At 45.6% G+C, this 18,940-nt stretch overlaps 1 long non-coding RNA gene across 2 annotated transcripts; it reads left to right on the top strand.

Annotated features, from left to right (window-relative positions):
* The first annotated feature begins 1,652 nt into the window (after positions 1-1,652).
* LOC149119928 (uncharacterized) lies at positions 1,653-17,664 on the top strand. Of its 2 annotated transcripts, XR_016227511.1 has the most exons (4): positions 1,653-1,758; positions 12,120-12,245; positions 12,489-12,581; positions 17,479-17,664. It is a non-coding gene; the product is annotated as an uncharacterized LOC149119928 (long non-coding RNA). The 2 variants fall into 2 exon arrangements; XR_016227510.1 differs by lacking the exon at positions 17,479-17,664 and having other exon boundaries at positions 12,489-12,842.
* The last annotated feature ends 1,276 nt before the right edge of the window (positions 17,665-18,940 follow it).

The raw sequence follows: 18,940 nt of genomic DNA, 5'->3' as shown, positions 1-18,940 counted from the left end.
GATTTAATGAGGAATTGCAGTGCTATTTAGGTATCTCACATTGTTAGACAACTTTTGCTCTTTCCCCTCTGTGTCCCAGGAGGTCAATTTTATAGCAAATATGTGGATCATACTCATTGCCTCTTAGTGGTAGTGTGCATGGTTTGATGGCAATTGTAGGCTCACCTGCCCATGATGTCAGCAGGGTAGGATCACAGAAAGTCTCTCTGGCTTCCTTCTCAGCGTGCACCATTCCAACCACTCCCGCCATTTTCACAGAACTCCTGCCCCTGGGCTGTCCTCATTGCTCATGAACTGTGTGGTTGGTTTCTGTGTCTGAGAACGTCAGTGTGGGGGTCAAAGGAACCCTGAAGGGCATGGCAGGTGCCTGTCTTGTTGGCATAGGTGACCTTCCTAGATCTGAGGTGTTAGGATCTGTCATGCAGGTGCACCCTGTAGATCTTGGCTGGTCCAGGAGGGACTAGTGTAAGTCCTCAGTTCCAGAGATGGAGAAGCGGAGAGTAAGGCTGGGCTTTCAAGGATTTTTTTTTTTTTTTTTTTTGCCAGAGATGATGCTCTCACAGAAGACCAGTGTGTGACTCCAGGTGTACGGAATGGGGTTCTAAACGTCCTGTGGACAGTCTGCCTCATCCAAGATGGCTGTGGGATGCAGATGGGTGTTCAGACCATTTGAGCTGAAATGTGGATGAGGTGAATGTAGGTTGCACCTGTCACTGTTTACCCATCTGTAAGATGAGTATATTAGCAATGCTAGTGAAATATCACTACAGTGCCCGAGAAATCATGATGTGCGTGCACACTGACTTACACCATGTGGCAGTTGCATTTGGGGGGTTTCGTGATACATCTTCACGTGAAGTTTCTGGTTTCCTGCACTGTGTAGCCTGCCCAGCACTACTCATTCGAGGTTACAGAAGTTTATACTTGACCTAGTTTCCAGGAATATGCAAGTTTGGGTACTGAGTGACAGTCCTATTTCCTTTGTAAGTAAGTAGTTTTTATGATATTTGAAGAAGGGAGCTCCACGAATAAGAACATTTCTGACAGAATACCACTTAATGCTCTCAGAGACAATGCCTTAACTCTTCAGAGCAGAAACGAAAGAGTCAGCTGTAGTGTTTAGATCCTAGTTTTGCATGGTCCAAGCGGTTCTTGATCATACTGACCAGAGTGAACAGGATTTAGTTGATATTATCTTACCACATCCATAAATTATCAGAGTTGTGATGTTGGAGTTCTGGAACAGCCTTCACATGAAATTGTGGATGGATTAAGAAAGACAGGCAAAGGCCTAGCAAATGTTACTGTCTAAGTGAGCTTGTGGGTGTGGCCTGTGCTTGAGGGATAACCTCTCATGCTTGCTAGTCACTGTCCCCATTGTTTCCAACTGCATGTCCATTACTTCTTTCCACTAGTATGATTTGCAGAATTTAGTTCTGTAAGACCTCAGTGTCAAATTTGCTATCTAGAGCTGTGCTGCTGTTCCCTGTATCATAATGGTTCTTCCTGTTAGTTCAGGGTGGGTTTGTCAGGGTCCCTGCATGTAAAAAAGAAAAAAGAAACAAATTGTATTTCAGAGGATATAAATGATTTGAATAGTTTAAATAGCATCACATGATTTGTAGATTCCCAGCACTCTAACTTTTTGGCTAATATTTTCGATTTTGCCACACTTGATTAAAAAGCTCATTTGTTTTTCAGATCAATTTCAAAAAAAAAGACACCAGCCCCAAATAAATATTGCTTTAGGAGAATTCTGTAAGTATGTCTTTTTTCTTTTAATCTTAGTGCTATATATGGATTGTTACTTCAAAAACATATCATAAAAATTTTCCAACTTACTGTCCGTAATTTCTTCTTGAAAATCTTGCACAATATATAGTACGTATGCAGCTACAGGAAATTACTGTGCGCCTTTTCCCATTTCATGAAGCAGTACGATTGTAGTAAAGATGACTTTATTTTCTGTTATGTTTTTTAAAATATAAACAAAAAGAAGACAATGACCACATAGAAGCAGAGACGTGAAGCACAACCTTATAATCTCCAGATAATTTATTTGTGTGAGCCCTGAGAATTTTTTTGGGTCAGCAGCTTTGGTAAGATCCAATTAGTAGGCATAGATCATGTTTAGAGCGGCTTTTTTTCCCCTAAGACATTTATTTATTTATTTGAAAGGGTTATATGTAGAAATCTTCCATCTGCTGGATCACTCCCCAGATGGCTGGAACGGGCAAGGCTGGGACGGGCTGAGGTTAACATCCAGGAGCCCAAGTACTTGGACCATCCTCCACTGCTTTTCTCAGGCCACTGGCAGGGAGCTGGATCAGAAGTGGAGCAGCCAGAACATGAACAGGTGCCCATATGGGGTGTTTTCATTGCAGAGGGCAGCTTTTCTTGCTATGTGACAATGCCAGTGCTATCTTTTTAGAAACTTCTACATGAGATTGTGAAATCATATTAATCGTATTTTGCATGTAATTCAACTTTCTCCCCTACTCACCAGTATGTGTCAGCATCTGTTGTAGAACAAATCAGGGGCCGGCGCCGCAGCTCAATAGGCTAATCCTCCACCTAGTGGCGCCGGGACACTGGGTTCTAGTCCCAGTCGGGGCGCCGGATTCTGTCCCGGTTGCCCCTCTTCCAGGCCAGCCCTCTGCTGTGGCCAGGGAGTGCAGTGGAGGATGGCCCAAGTGCTTGGGCCCTGCACCCCATGGGAGACCAGGAGAAGCACCTGGCTCCTGCCATCGGATCAGCGCGGTGCGCCGGCTGCAGCTCACCAGCCGTGGCGGCCATTGGAGGGTGAACCAATGGCAAAGGAAGACCTTTCTCTCTGTCTCTCTCTCTCTCTCTCTCTCACTATCCACTCTGCCTGTCAAAAAAAAAAAAAAAAAAAAAGAACAAATCAGAAAACACAATGGCTTAACAAATAGCCATTTGATTTGTAATTCTGATTCAGTATTTTGTGCTGGGATCAGATGGGCAGTTCCTGTAATCAGTCTGGGGTCAGAAACGAGGGTTTAGTTATTGGATGCAGTGATTGAAGCTGGTGCCTTAGAGAGGGAGATGACTTACTTAAATGCCTGTAGCATCATGCTGAGTCTTGGCTAGGTATTATCTGAACAACAGACAGGCCCTAGGGTTTTACCTAAGATATCTATGTCTAATAAGGCAAATCTGAGAAGGTAAATACTTTCCAAGTTATCTGTTTCTATCACATTTACTGATATCTAATGGGATAAAGAAACTGAAATGGTGAAATTCAGGGTCTTGTGAAGGAATGGATACAGGCAATGATTTTATTTGGAATCATAACTGGAAAAGTGTACTACACTATATATACATTATGCATATTTGTTCCAATGCAATTTCAGCCCAAAATGTGAAGTTGTACATTGCATGCTTTCTGTAGAATTTCAGATCTAAACAAAACAAGTGTTCTTGTGTACACACTAATATGGATCCCTGTGTGGTACTTCTGCACTAATAGAAAAATATCAAATCCAAAATAACTTCCTTTAGTGTAAATTTTGGTGATAACATAATGTTTATCTCTTTCATAACCTCATGTATTTGAACTTTGTCAGTACTTGGGCAGTTTCCGACAGAGAAATTTTTGTCTCCACCCATCCGGAAAAAGTATCTACCAGACTAACAAACATTTGCATCCTGCTTGAGGGGGGTTTATTTTAGTAAAATTTATCTCCCAGCGTTCTCCTGGGGACAACCCTTGATACTGTGTTCCTAGAGTTTCCCTTGGTCTTTGACTCGGGTTTACGTGGGCACAGGCTGGGCACCTGAGGGCTGTTTTACTGTCAGTTGGCGTAGCTGAGGAAAGAAAAACTGTGACTTAACAAGCTGGTTCAAGGCCGGCGCCGCGGCTCACTAGGCTAATCCTCCGCCTAGCAGCGCCGGCACACCGGGTTCTAGTCCCGGTCAGGGCGCCGGATTCTGTCCCGGTATCCCCTCTTCCAGGCCAGCCCTCTGCTGTGGCCAGGGAGTGCAGTGGAGGATGGCCCAGGTGCTTGGGCCCTGCACCCCATGGGAGACCAGAAGCACCTGGCTCCTGGTTCCCGCCATCGGATCAGCGTGGTGCGCCGGCCGCAGCGCGCCGGCCGCGGCGGCCATTGGAGGGTGAACCAACGGCAAAGGAAGACCTTTCTCTCTGTCTCTCTCTCTCACTGTCCACTCTGCCTGTCAAAAAAATTAAAAAAAAAAAACACACAAAAAAAACAACAACAACAAAAAAAAACAAGCTGGTTCAGTCAGCGCCCCCCAGTGGGTGGTTGAATGTAGTTGCTTAATCAGCTGGCGCCCAAGACTGGCTGGTAACACTATTTGTCCCTCTGGTAATATCCACCAGCCTGCAGAGTCTTTTCATAGCTGTTTGTTTTTAGCTAGAGATTCTTCTTCACTTGAATAAATGGGTGTCTCTGGTAATTTTAGGGTGGGGAATCCCTTTCGAGGTAGAAGTGTTAAAGGACTTACTGGGAGGAAAGCTACTTCTTTGGATGTCTTGTTAGCTACAAGATTTCCCTTGGCTATCAGGGAATCCAGTTTCTGGCGTCCCTTATAGTGAATGATTGCCACCTTTTTTGGTGGCCATACAGCTTCTCATAAGCTTGATATTTCTTTGTTTTTGACAGATTTCTTTTTAGCTGTAAGTAGCCCCCGTTCTCGGTAAATAGCAGCATGAACATGGATTGTTGCAAAAGCATACCGGCTGTCAGTGTAGATACTGAGTTCTTGATTGTGGCCCCAGTGCAGGGCTTAGGTGAGGGCAGTGAGCTCAGTGTTTTGAGCAGAGGTCCCTTGGGGCAAGGCCAGAGCCCAGATGACTTTATCAGTGGGCACAGCAGCCCCAGCTGTTCTAACTCCATCTCGCACTGTGCTACTCCTGTCGGTGAACAAAGTGAATTGTGCCGTCCGCCATGGGACATCCCTTAGATCAAGCCAAGGCGCTTGGTGTAAGTCCAACAAGTCCACGCAGTCATGCGACAGAGCGATCAGATCATCGTCTGGTAAGGGTGGCCGGGTTGAGGCTGGCTGTTTTAGAGGACCTCAGTCTAGGTGGATCGAGAAGCAGAGTCTGGTATTGGGAAAGGCGGGTGTTTGACATCCAGCGCCCGCTGGCCTCCCGTAGCAGTGCTTCCATGCATGCGGGGCTGAGAGGCATAAGTCCCGTCCCAGAGTTCATTTGTCTGCTTCTTCTACCAGTAGAGCAGTGGCAGCAATAGCCCTTAGCACAATAACCAACCTGATGCCACTGGATCTAGTCTTTTTGATAGATAGGCCACAGGTCTTTCCCAAGGTCCCAAAGTTTGGGTTAAAACCCCTTTTGCAATGCCCTTTACTTCACAGATACAAAGACGGAAAGGCTTAGCGATATCTGGGAGGGCCAAGGCTGGGGCACTAGCAAGGCACTGGAGTTGCTGGAATGCTCACTCTTCTGTCTCCATCCATACGAGGGGCTGATCACCCCCAGCTATGACTGAGTACAAAGGCTTGGCTATTGCAGCAAAACTTGGAATCCAGAGTGAGCAGTAGCCAGCTGCTCCCAGAAATTCTCTTACCTGCCTTTTGGAGCATGGAGTGGGGATCCACAGTAGAGCTTCTTTTTGGGTGTTTGAGAGTGCTCTCTTACCTTGGTGAAGCTAAAAGCCAGATAGGTGGCCTTGGGGCAGCATAGTTGGGCCTTCTTTTTGGAGACTCGATATCCAAGTTTTTGTAGTAAAGACAGAAGATCTTTAGTTCCCTGTAAGCAGGAGGAATTGTCTGGAGCTGCCAACAAAATATTATTAACATATTGCAGTAAGGACAAATCTGGGTGTTCAATCCGGAAGGACTGTAGGCCCTGTTGTAAAGCTTCCCCGAATAAAGTGGGAGAGTATTTAAATGGCTGTGGCATCAGGGTCTGAGTCAGTTGTTGTGTGTCCCCAGCCACTGGGTCAGTCCATTCAAAAGCAAAATTTGGTTGACTTATTGGTGCCAGGTAGAGAAGAAAGTGTCTTTAAAAATATATTTTTTATTTATTTATTTGAAACTCAGAGTTACACAGAGGAAGAGAGAGAGAGACATTAAAGAGTTAGACACAGTTTCTTTGATGATGGATTCAGGCATCACCAAGTACTCCTCTGATAATGGAACGGCAACTGTCATCTGATAAATGGGAGAAAAAGAGAGTTCAGTCCGTTCAGGGGAGAATGAAATATGAGCCTTGAGCTTTCGAAGGAGATCTCTTCCCAGCAAGGGATATGGACAGTCGGGCTCTACTATGAAGGAGTGGGAGACACGTTGGTTTCCAAGGTCAACAGTCCGTATGGATGTCATGGGCATTTCTTAATATTACCCATGGTCCCCTGAATAGAGACCATCTCGTCAGAGAGTGGACCCATAGGAGTCTTTAGTACCGACATTGCTGCTCCCGTGTCCAATAGAAACTGGACAGGGTGACCCCTTATCTCAGCAATTACCATGGGCTCCTAGCGGTCTAACAGCCCCTTCAGTCCGAGTCCTGAGTTTCATTTCCCATTGGAAGAGCCAGAACCTTCTTAGCTCTATCTGGGTATTCATTTTTCCAGTGACCTACTAATTTTTTTGTAGTAAGCCATTGGTGTGTTTTTTTTTTAAGATTTATTTGATTTAGTTGAAAGACAGAGTTACAGAGAGAAGTAGAGAGAAAGAGAGGTCTTCCATCCGCTGGTTCACTCCCCAGATGACTGCAACGGCCAGAGCTGCACCAATCCAAAGCCAAGAGCCAGGAGCTTCTTCCGAGTCTCCCACGTGGTGCAGGGGCCCAAGGACTTGGGCCATCTTCTACTGCTTTCCCAGGCCATAGCAGAGAGCTGGATCAGAAGAGGAAAGCTGGGACTAGAACCAACGCCCATATGGGACACCGGCGCTTTCAGGCCAAGGCTTTAACATGCTGTGCCACAGCGCCAACCCCCGCACATTGGTCTTTATTTAAGGCCTGTCATTTCTTTTTTGTTGTATGACTGTTTGATTTTGGCTTCTTATCCATTCGTGGTAGAGTAGCATCTTTTAACAGTCTATATCCTAATCCTGCCTCTCCGAAAGCAGCCTCCATCACTTGGACTTGTTTTTAGCTATTTTATGTGTATTTATAGTTAATTGTTTTTGTTTTTCAGCATCCCTATTATTGTACACCTTTTAGCTATTTTAAGCAATTGAGAAGTGTTCATACCAGCAAAACCATCTAGTTTCTGTAACTTTTTCCGGATGTCTGGGGAAGACTGGGAGGCAAAAGGCAGATTGAGGGCACGGCCATTCTCCAGGGCCGAGGAGTCAAATGGGGTGTGTGTTAAATAAGCCTCCTGGAGCCTCTCCAGGAAAACCCCCAGGGACTCCTCTGGCCCCTGGACAACTATGTGACCCTAGTCAGATTCATAAGTTTTCATGCTGCCCCTCTAATCCTGGCTAGGAGATGATGGTGATAGGTGGTCAACACCTGAAACACCGAGATGGGGTCCCAGTCTGGCCTAACAGTAGGAAAGGCCACTTCCAACTGATTGTGTTTTTCTCCACTGTTCTGGGGAGGGTGGCAAGGAGGGCCTTTCGTGCCTCCAACTGGATGCGTTCCCTCTCCTCTGAAGTAAAAAGGGTTAAAAGGAGCTGTTGGCAGTCATCCCACATTGGGAGGTGGGTATGAAAGATAGACTCAATTAGAGAGGTCAAGGCTTGCGGCTTATCACAGAAGGAGGGATTGTGAGTTTTTCATTTGTAAAGATCAGCAGTAGAGAAGGGTACATTAACCAAGAACAGGTGGCTGGGCTGCTCCAAACTGGGGTTTTGGGCAACTTGGAGCAGAGGCAGGAGTGGGGTAGGGCCTTGGGCGTGAGGCTGAAGGCGACAGTGGAGAGGGGGTGAGCCCTCCATTGTTCCCGAACAGAGCCTGTCAGCTGGAGAAGCCTCTTTGGAGGATGGGGAGAGGGTTGAGGGAGCAGCAGGAGGTGGGGAAGGAGGAAGCTGTGGCAACGGGGAGGGTGGAGGTGGTGAAAGAGGGGCAGAAGCCAGTGCGGCTCACTAGGCTAATCCTCCGCCTTGCGGTGCCAGCACACCGGGTTCTAGTCCCAGTCGGGGCGACGGATTCTGTCCCGGTTGCCCCTCTTCCAGGCCAGCTCTCTGCTGTGGCCCAGGAAGGCAGTGGAGGATGGCCCAAGTGCTTGGACCCTGCACCCCATGGGAGACCAGGATAAGTACCTGGCTCCTACCATCGGATCAGCGCAGTGCGCCAGCCGCTGCAGCCATTGGAGGGTGAACCAACAGCAAAGGAAGACCTTTCTCTCTGTCTCTCTCTCTCTCTCACTGTCCACTCTGCCTGTCCAAAAAAAAAAAAAAAAAGAGGGGCAGAAAGGTAAGGAGGAGGCAGGAGGGGGCCTTCAGGATCTGGGTTAAGAACTGTGGGCCTCTTTTGGAACTTCAGCCGGTTTTTGGACAAGGGCCTTTGTGTCACTAAGAGTGTCTGAGGGCAGGTTAACAAGCCACTTTGGAGCCAATCTGGAGGATTAAGAACAAGATTTAACCATTGATCAATATATGGAAATTGATCAGGGTGACCATGATCAGGGTGACCATGATGCCTTTTCCCAAACTTAACAAGCAAGTGATCATAAGACCCAGTGGGCGGCCAGTCCACTACCAAATATGGCCATTCCACTTCACAGAGACTTTGGAGAATCTGGGGGGAGCACTTTGCACCATAATCTCCGGAGAAACCTTTTCTAAAGTTCTTTAACATGCACTGCAGTGGGGTGCAAGATCATGAATCAGTTCCCCCCATCTCTCCACGTAAAGACAACAAAACACAACTGACAGAAATGACAGACACAATACGCAAATAGCAAAAACAATAAACACAAAACACAGATGACAAAAACAGCAAACACAGTAACAGTAAAACTTTGTAACCAGACCACAGTGTCTTGTCCTAACATTTTAAGTAGAAGTCAGAGACAAAAGTAACAGTAATGACAACTGGCACAATGAGAGAAAACAACCTAGATCCAGGAAAGGACTTCCTTTAGCCAGATCAGAGTCTGCCATCCTAACGCCATCACGGTCAAACAGAACAGAGACTGTATTGGCGTCTTGTCAGACCTCCAATACCCGGAAGACGCCACCAGAAAACAGGAGTCTACTTACCAGAGGACTTAGGACCAACTGGTTGGTGAAGAGGTTGAGCTGAACCTCCCTGGTCAGTGGATCAGGACACGGGGCCCTGGGACATCATCAGGGGGCACCTCCCCTATGGCCAGAGCACCAACCTGACGGGATGAGAGCGAGATCTTCCCAGGAGTGGTCTCCAGATCGCGTTGGGGCCTCTGAAATGTTGTGCCTGAGCGCCACACACTGGAAAGTTTTAGTCTTTTATTCCCAGAGGCCGAGAGTGGGCTCATGCCCCAAAGTACTCTTGACCCTGAAGCCCAAAGCAACAGGGTTCATAAAAGCAAAGACCACAAAATCAGGAGTACATAGTTACTGGGGTGAAGTAGACCTGAAACCTATGTGAAATTGATATCAATTTATAATCTTGACAACACCAGTTATAATCTTTTTTTTTTTTTTTTTTTTTTTGACAGGCAGAGTGGACAGTGAGAGAGAGAGACAGAGAGAGAAAGGTCTTCCTTTGCCGTTGGTTCACCCTCCAATGGCCGCCGCTGCAGCCGGCGCACCGTGCTGATCCGATGGCAGGAGCCAGGAGCCAGGTGCTTTTCCTGGTCTCCCATGGGGTGCAGGGCCCAAGCACCTGGGCCATCCTCCACTGCACTCCCTGGCCATAGCAGAGAGCTGGCCTGGAAGAGGGGCAACCGGGACAGAATCCGGCGCCCCAACCGGGACTAGAACCCGGTGTGCCGGCGCCGCAAGGTGGAGGATTAGCCTATTGAGCCACGGCGCCGGCTAACACCAGTTATAATCTTAACAATATCAATTATAAATATTGGTTTTAATCATATGTAGGACATAGACAAACTATGTTTTTATCATTAACCCAGGTGCAGCCTATCTACTTTCAAGCTTGAGCGATTATGCTGGGGGTTTCTAAGCTCTGCCAAGTGTGATGTAGTGGACTGCTATTGTTTGACTGTTTTAGATAATAGTTTCAGAGTCTCATGGTGGGGGGGTGCCTTCCCAGAAAGGAGTCTCAGGTGCTCCAAAATGGAGTCCCTACTCTCAAAGTGTTACTTCAATGTATTCACTGTTCTTTATTGAGTCTGTTATATTTTTTCAGAGTTCCATGTAGAAGGAAGCCAGTTAAATTTCCTTATAGCTCCTTCTATTCACGTTCTCCTCTGGTACCATCACATATTTCCAAGAGCAAAGAAAGATAATACATAACTGAAAATGTTTTTCTTAATTCTTCCTCAGTTGTTGTCAGTTTTTATTTTCAGAGATGTATAACAGTTTATTAATTAAAATGAAAAATATAAAAAGTAAACATAACATGTATTCTCAGGGAATATACACAAGTAAGGGGAGTGAAGAATCTGGCTTGGTCATGAAACATTACAGTCATCTAAGATAAGACAACTCTGTCTCCGGTCTTCCTGTTGCCATAGCAAAAATGATTTCTTTTACAAGCTGTGAGTTGAAAGCTAGAATACGATATGCTAAATTTTGGGGGTCATTATTTCTGAAACAGTTTTTTATTGTCACATTGATGATGTAGTCAGCAATGATTTAGTATCACTCTGAAAATGACACTTAACATTCTGCAAGGGTAAGAGGTACCTAGTGCTAAAACACCAATCAGTTAAGTTTGGTTTTAAATTGTTAGGGTAACGCAGTCTTTAACAGATCTGAGGAGCTGCACTTGCTTCATGGATAGAATCAGGAATGTGTGGGGAAAAGAATCTACTGTAGGATCTTTTAATGTTTACATTTTATTTATTCCTTTAAAAGGCAGAGTTACGAAGATAGTGAGAAATGGAGAGACAGAGTGAAAGATACTTTGCATGCACTGCTTCACTCATCCAATGGCCACAATGGCTGGGACTGCACCAGGCCTAAACCTGGAGCCCGAAGCTCCATTGAGGTCTCCCACATTGGTGCAAGTGTTCTAAACACTCAGGCCATCTTCGCTGCTTCTCAGGACCTTAGCAAGGAGCTGGATTAGAGCTGGAACAGCCAGGACACCAATCATCTGTTCCCACGGGATACTAGCATTGCCAATGGAGACGTTACCTGCTGCAACACACGCTTACTGCAGGCTCTTAAACAAATCTCTGTACATTTCCCTGACCTAGTCACATGCGGATTGTTCTGCAGATTTTCCAAAGTTTGGTTTTTGGCAAATAATTAGATTGTTTTCACTTTAATTTGGTGTTATTTCAAGTCTTCAAATGTTTATCTGTAGAATAACCATAGATAAAGCCAAAAGCTATTTTCTATTCTTGGCATACTTGAATCTCCTCCTTTATTTAAAGGTATTTATATGCTTGATAGAGAAATTGGAAGGGAGAGATACAGAGAGATCCCATGTGCTTATTCACTCCCTGAATAACCCCACCGAGTCGAGGTGGATAGGATTGAAGCTGGGAGTCAGAAATGGATTTGAGGCCTCCCTCAGTGGTGGCAGCATTACTGCTTCTGCAGGTCTGCATTAGCTGTGTGCTGGAAACTGGAGCCGTACTGGAAAACCAGCCTAGGCACTCTGAGGTAGGGTAGCTTAGCTGGCATCGTAAGCACTAAGCTAACTCCTGCCCTCCCTTTTTAAATACATTTTTCTGCCAGCTTTGATGTAACTGTGTATAGAGTTTGACTGTATATTCTTCACGTTCATTCCATCGTAGGGTCATGGGTGGTTTTTTGTGTTTTTCCCTGAATACTCCTACATTCTTCTCCTTAGCCTGGCTCACCCAAGTGTCCGTCTGGGCCCCTATTCAGCCACTTTGCAGTTCCCCTTGACAGATGTGGCCCTTTGTGATCTGATTCACAGTGTGACTCCCTGCTGAATGATTGTGTGTGCCTGTCCAGATGCTCCACAGCTCTCAAATGTAACCACATCCGTCTTTCTTCCTTCATAGCCTCTACAAGGCACACAACTGTCAGTGTTTGTTTTGTGAGAGAGTTGAAATGCTGACCAAAGTGTTGTGTTACAGGAGATGGTGGCATTGAAGACCTGGTGGTGTATTTCACCTGGGAGGAATGGGAGGCCATGACCCATGCACAGAAGATCCTGTACAGGGAGGTGATGCTGGAGATCTACAGCAGCCTGCTTTCCTTGGGTGAGTGACACCGTCACAAGCCCAATGGGAACACTTCCTTGCTCTTTGACAAACAAGTCAACACTGCATAAAATTGGATGATGGGCAGATGTAGAATGTGAGTCCATGAATAATATGAATGACCACTATCTAGGAGAGGATTCAACTTGGAACATTTGTTGCATAGCTGTTGAACCAGGCCATAGCCCTTTTAACAATGCAGGATAGTGATTTCACAAAGTCTTACATTGTTTCCATGAATAGGGTTCTGTGTTACCAAACCTGAGTTGATCTTCAAGTTGGAGCAAGGAGGAGAGCCATGGATATTGGAAGAAGACCTAAATCAGAGCCTTCCAGGTAAGTCTCACACAATGGGCAGGGAGTCCACGGCAGGAAGAGTGCAGCAGATGTTGGCTGGTGCTTTACCACTAATCTTTCACAAGTGTTACTGCTGTCAACAGCCGATTTGTTACATCAGACACAAGCATTGTAGAGTATCTAGGGATAGCAGTGTGTAACTCTTTTGTTCTTGATGAGTATGTTGTTTGATTTAAAAAGGTTCCAGTACTTTTCTTATGTCACTAAGGGTTTTCTTCTAGGTTAGATACTTTCACTGAATTTAACTTGTCCTTCTCTACACTTTCCTGCATTTTCCTTCTGGGACAACTTACAGAAACTGGTTTTTACTAGTTGCTTAGATGGAGTTCTCACTCATGGTTTTGGCCAGGCACAGAACCTACTCTTCTAAGTAGCTCAAGACTGAACCAATATATGTGAACTGGCTCTTTCCCCTTTTTCTCTATCTCTGTGCCTCTCAGATACATAAGAAAATGATAGGTTGTTGGGAACATTAGAAGAGCGAGCCTGTGACTGGCAACCCTGTTTCAGTCTCTCTTTGTGTCTCACTCTCTGTCTCTCTGACTCTAAGTAAGTAAGCAAATAAGTAAATGCTAAAAGATGACCAGGAGCAATATGAGTAATGAATGTGTCAAAACCACTTACCAGAAGTCAGATCTCATTAGACATCAGAAAATTAACAGGCAGAACAAACTTCATGAATGTAATGCTTGTGGAAAAAGCTTTCCCCAAAAATCAAACCTTATAAGGTATCAGAGAGTCCACACAGGAGATAAACATCATGAATGTAATGACTGTGGAAAAGCCTTTGGCTATAAAACACGACTCATACCACATCAGAGATTTCACACAGGAAAAAAAAAATCTAACCAATGTAATCACTGTGGAAAAGCCTTTTTGTACAAGTCAGGCCTCAGCAGACATCAGAGAGTCCACACAGGGGAGAAACCTCATGAATGTAATGACTGTGGAAAAGCCTTTGTCATAATTCATACCTCATAGCACACCAGAGAGCACATGCTGTCTTGCAGCTGTCAACTTTCAGAAATAAAGACTCCATAATTTGGCATCTTCTGTAACTCACTGTTCCAAATATAACACTTGGAGGCCCCAGGAAGTTTGTGTATATCAGCACTCTGTTCAGATACTGACCAGCCAGCAGCCTCTCTGCCCTGGGTACTCTGAGAGTTCTCTAAGGAGGCACCACCTGAGACATTCCAGGGCTGGGAGACAACCTTGGGAAGCTCTGACAGCCAGAAGGCAGAGTCTGCTGACCTCTCTTCATTTTCAGGAGTCAGTCAGAGACCCCTGAGGTGAGTCTCACCTGTTTTACTGGGAACCGGTTCTTCTCGTAGAGAGTGGAGGACTGGACATGATCAAAACTTCCCTCCATGAGCCACCTACAACGGAAGTGGGAGCCTCCTGTTTCAGTTCTGCCATACTGGCCTTCTTGTTTGTCTTGTCATTTTTGACATTTTTTTTGCCCTTCTAGAAGATATTTCCTGATTCTTTCCAGCCTCTGTTATTTGATCATCTCTGTGACTGGATTACTGACCGTTATGACCAGGGGACTCTTCCGGACTTCATTCCCACTGGAATCTCTCTTTGTACTCTTTTCCTGGTCTTGCTTATGTCTAATGATTTGGATTCTGGTCATTTTAACTCCCTTTGGTCTCCTCAAATTTGTCACATTCACAGTCTTCTGTGAGTGCCGCCGGGCTCCCAACTGATCCCCAGGAGACTTGTCTTGTCCCTGTCAGCTGGCCAACCTAGTCTAAGTCTCTCAATGTCTTGCTTGTCATTTTTCTCATCACTACAATCCCTCTGTTCACACTTTTCAGGGGAGGACCCAGTAAGGCCAAGACCCCTCTAGGGTATATGTTACAGCATTCCAAAGAGGATTTGGTAAATGGGTATGATTATGGCATTAAGCTACTCTGAGGAGGCCAGCACTGTGGCACAGTGGGTAAAGCTGCTGCCAGCGGTGCTGGCATCCATATGGGCACCGGTTTGAGTTCTGGCTTTTCCACTTCTGATCCTGCTCTTGCTGTGGCCTGGGAAAGCAGTAGAAGATGGCCCAAGTCCTTGGGGCCTTGCACCCATGTGGGAGACCTGGAGGAAACTCCTGGATCCTCCAGCTCTCTGCTGTGGCCTGGGAAAGCAATGGCAGATGGTCCAAGTCCTTGAGCCCCTGCACCCACGTGGAAGACCCAGAAAAAGCTCCTGGCTCCCGGCTTCGGATCAGCTCAGCTCTGGCCATTGCGGCCATCTGGGGAGCGAACCAGTGGATGGAAGACCTCCCTCTCTCTCTGCCTCTCCTCTCTCCGTAACTCTGTCTTTCAAATAAATAAAATAAATCTTTTAAAAAAGAGTAAAAGAAAATATTGGCAGAAAAAAAATTTCAAATAAAAGGAAAGAAAGAAAGAAACTCCTGGATCCTGGCTTAGGATCAGTGCAGTTCTTGCCATTGCAGCTATCTGGAGAGTGAACCAATGGATGGAAAACTCTCTCTCTCTCTCTCTCTGTGTGTGTGTGTGTAACTCTGACTTTCAGGTAAATAAATAAATCTCTTTAAAAAAAAAAAAAGCTAACCTGAGGTGATGTGAGGACCTTCTGTGAACCTGAGTGGCCCATTTTGGGGTGGATTGACCAGACACCAGATCTTTTGATCCTCACCTGGCCCAAGCCATTTGGGATATTGTGATGGAATCCCAGCAACCCTGAACAATTCCCGTATATTAACCAATGGATCGTCCTGGTCTAGAATCCAACCCCTTGGTTAAATACTGTTTTCCTAAGAACTGGAGTACACATTCTTGTTGCTTGACACAAATCTGCCACTAAAAGAGACCCACCAATGAAACCCCCAGTCCTTCCACCAAGCCTGGTTCAGACGATCCTCTACCCTCGTGTAGCCCCAGTGTGGCATGGGAGAGGGAGCCAAAGGATGGGGACAAAGGAAACAGTGGCCCATAGCTTCAACGCCTCACCCAAAGTCATGTCCAGGCAAGGGGAAGACAAGAAACCACCGTGACGAGAACATCGTCCCTTAGAGGAAGTTTTCCTGGCAGACAGAAACCACAGGGGCACCTGCTGTGTTTGTCCCATCCTCCACAAGCAATCTCTATAACTGGAAACACAAAGTCCTCCTTTCTCTGAAAAGCCACTGTGGGGAGCAAACCGGACTGGACTGTTACTGGGATTGGGACTTGTTCTATGCATCTGCTCTCCCACAATATGGCGTTGGGAGAGAAGTAAACAGCTTCCGCACAGCTGCCTCCAGTTTAACCAATTAACTGTAGGACTTGCTCCTGATTGGAGAGCAGCGTACTCGGCGTGTGGGCAGCTGAGTTGGGATTGGCGGAGGAGGACTATAAAGGAGGAGAGAGACGGCATGCACGAGGAACATCTAAGGGGAACATCTAGCTGAAGGAACACCCGTGCAGCCCCCGAGAGAGCCGGCCGGTGGTGTGCCGCTCCCCTGCGGAAGTGGGGAATGTGGCAGGGGGAACCGCCCTTCCACGGAGGTGGAAGGGATAGTAGCCAACCCAGGAAGAACCAGCAGCAAACCCGGGGAGGGCCGAGCAGACGAAAGAACAGCGCAGGGTCCTGTGTCGTTCCTCCACGAAGACGGGGAGCGACATAATGGTGCCGTGACTCGGATATGAAGCCTAGGCAGGGCTTAGTGTCGTTCCTCCACGAAGAGGGGGAGCGACAAGCCACTGGCTTATTCAGTCTCCCAGAGCCAGTCTTTAATGCCCACCATCCAGCTTGGGCTGATTGTCAACAATTTATGATCACTCTCTTCACATAAGGGAGGAGACAGAATCCAGCTGGAATTGAAGACAAGCAGTCTTAGGATCAGGAAGAATCACTCGAGGAAAATGGAGACCATACTGAAGAAATGTTTTAAGTCATCTAGGTATAATTGCTAAATGTAAATTGGGTAAAGGCAAATGAGATAAATATGTATAAATTGGTGCTCTTAGCACCTTATATTATGTGGAAAAATAATTTGGGGTTGTTAACATATGTTTTCATAAACTGTCTATGAAAAATAGCTCAACACTGCTGGAAAGAAACCAAGGCTGTGGCTGCTCTGTGGCACAGTGAGTTAAAGCCCTGGCCTGAAGCACTGGCATCCCATATGGGCACCAGCTCTACTCCCAGCTGCTCCTCTTCTGATCCAGCTCTCTGCTATGGCCTAGAATAGCAGAAGATGGCCCAAGTCCTTGGGTTCCTGCACCCATTTGGGAGACCCGGAAGAAGCTCCTGGCTCCTGGCTTCTGATTGGCGCAGCTCTGGCTGTTGCAGCCATCTGGGGAGTGAGCCAGTGGATGGAAGATCCCCTCCCCCACCTCTCTCTCTAACTCTGTATTTCAATAAAATGAAATAAATCATTTTTTAAAAAGAAAAAGAAAGAAACCAAGGCTGAGGCTTGGTGTGTTATGTTAATTTAGAACATGTTGTATTAATTTGGAGATTTTTAAAGGGTTGAAGTCTTTTGTCATTAACAATTTTGTGTTCTCCAAACACTGAAAATCAGATTTACTGCTCATGAAGCTAAAACATTTTTGGTTCTATGTTTAAATGTGCCCTCTTTTAAGTTCCAAGTTACAAAAGTCTTCTTTTCCCTGACCTCTATTGTATTCAATACTTTAGTACAATTCTGTAAGCAGATAAAACCAAAATGTACTATAGGCTCCAACTTAGAAAATGTACAGTTAATTCAGATTATTAATAGGGAAAGAAATTCTAATCATTGATGGTAATGTTTTTAAAAAAAAATATATTTTGGGGCTGGTGCTGTGGTGCAACAGGTTAAAGCCCTGGCTTGCAGCGCCAACATCCCATATAGGCACGGTTTCTAATCCTGGCTGTTCCTCTTCTGATCCAGCTCTCTGCTATGGCCTGGGATAGCAGTGGAAGATGGCCCAAATCCTTGGGCCCCTGCACCCATGCGGGAGACCTGCAAGAAGCTCCTGGATCCTGGCTTCATCAGCGCAGCTCTGGCTGTTGCAGCCATCTAGAGAGTGAACCAGTGGATGAAAGACCACTCTCTCTCTGTCTCTACCTCTCTCTGTAATTCTGTCTTTCAAATAAATAAAATAAATCTTTAAAAAAAAAACATTTTAAGAAGCTATTGCTGAAACCATTTTATCGTTAAACCTTGGATATTATTTTATATGCATATACATATTACATGTCTACATGGGAAAATTTATTTATTAAGAGCTTTATTTTGGGCTGGCGCTGTGGCGCAGTGGGTTAAAGCCCTGGCCTGCAGTGCCGGCATCCCATATGGGTGCCGGTTCTAGTCCTGGCTGCTCCTCTTCCAATCCAGTTCTCTGCTATGGCCTTGGATAGCAATGGAAGATGGCCCAAGTCTTTGAGACCCTGCACCCACGTGGGATACCCAGAAGAAGCTCCTGGCTCCTGGCTTTGGATCGGCACAGCTCCGGCTGTTGCAACCATCTGGGGAGTGAACCAGTAGATGGAAGACCTCCTGTCTCTACCTCTCTCTGTAACTCTTTCAAATAAATAAAATCTTAAAACAAAGAGCTCTGTTTTCAAAAGAAATGGTTATCAAAGAAGGAGATTCTCTTCCCTGAATGGAGAAGAGAACATCCACTTTGCTTATGGCCATGTACAAATACCGACAGAGTCTATGGTCACAAAAGGCTTCCATAGCCTTGGCAGCACATGACAAGAGACTCGGATGATCACTTATGTCATAAAAAGGAGTGTTAATTGTTAAAGGAAAAACAGCAGCCACTCTGCCCTAGCTCACCAGATAGGACCTCCGTCCCTATTGAATTGTAATATGAGAATCAACCGCAAATTCGCTCCCCAAACTGTACTCTATATGTTGTGTGTGGGCGTGGGGCAAATTGTTGAAGTCTATGATTAGCATAGAGTCGGTCCTCTGTATATAAAGTCATACTAAAAATGATCCATAATGAAGGAGGAGATGGGAGAGGGAATGGGAGGTGGGATGGGAGTGTGGGGAGGGGGGTTTGGAGGAAAGAACCACTATATTCCTAAAGTTGTATCTATGTAAAAATGCATTCATTAAATAAAAAATTTTTAAATGGAAAAAAGAGCTCTGCTTTAACTGGCTGAAGGTAAAAGATTGCTCAATTTAAACTGCTAAATTGATTGAAGGTTCATGTGACCTAAATTCCTATACCAGTGGTTTTCAATTTGTTGGTAGAAAGAAATTAAAAATGTTTAAATCATTGACATATTTGTACTTGGGTTTCCTGGTCAAAGAAGTTACAGTTGTGTTAGATATGTAAATGATGTTTTCAAATACATATACTCATGTCTTGAAATGTATAGGAAGCACTGAAACTTCT

The sequence above is a fragment of the Oryctolagus cuniculus genome, chromosome 21, assembly GCF_051225735.1.
Source record: "Oryctolagus cuniculus isolate XC-2025 breed Fujian yellow rabbit chromosome 21, ASM5122573v1, whole genome shotgun sequence".
Lineage (NCBI taxonomy): Eukaryota > Metazoa > Chordata > Mammalia > Lagomorpha > Leporidae > Oryctolagus > Oryctolagus cuniculus.
This window is presented reverse-complemented; position numbering and strand designations above follow the sequence as displayed.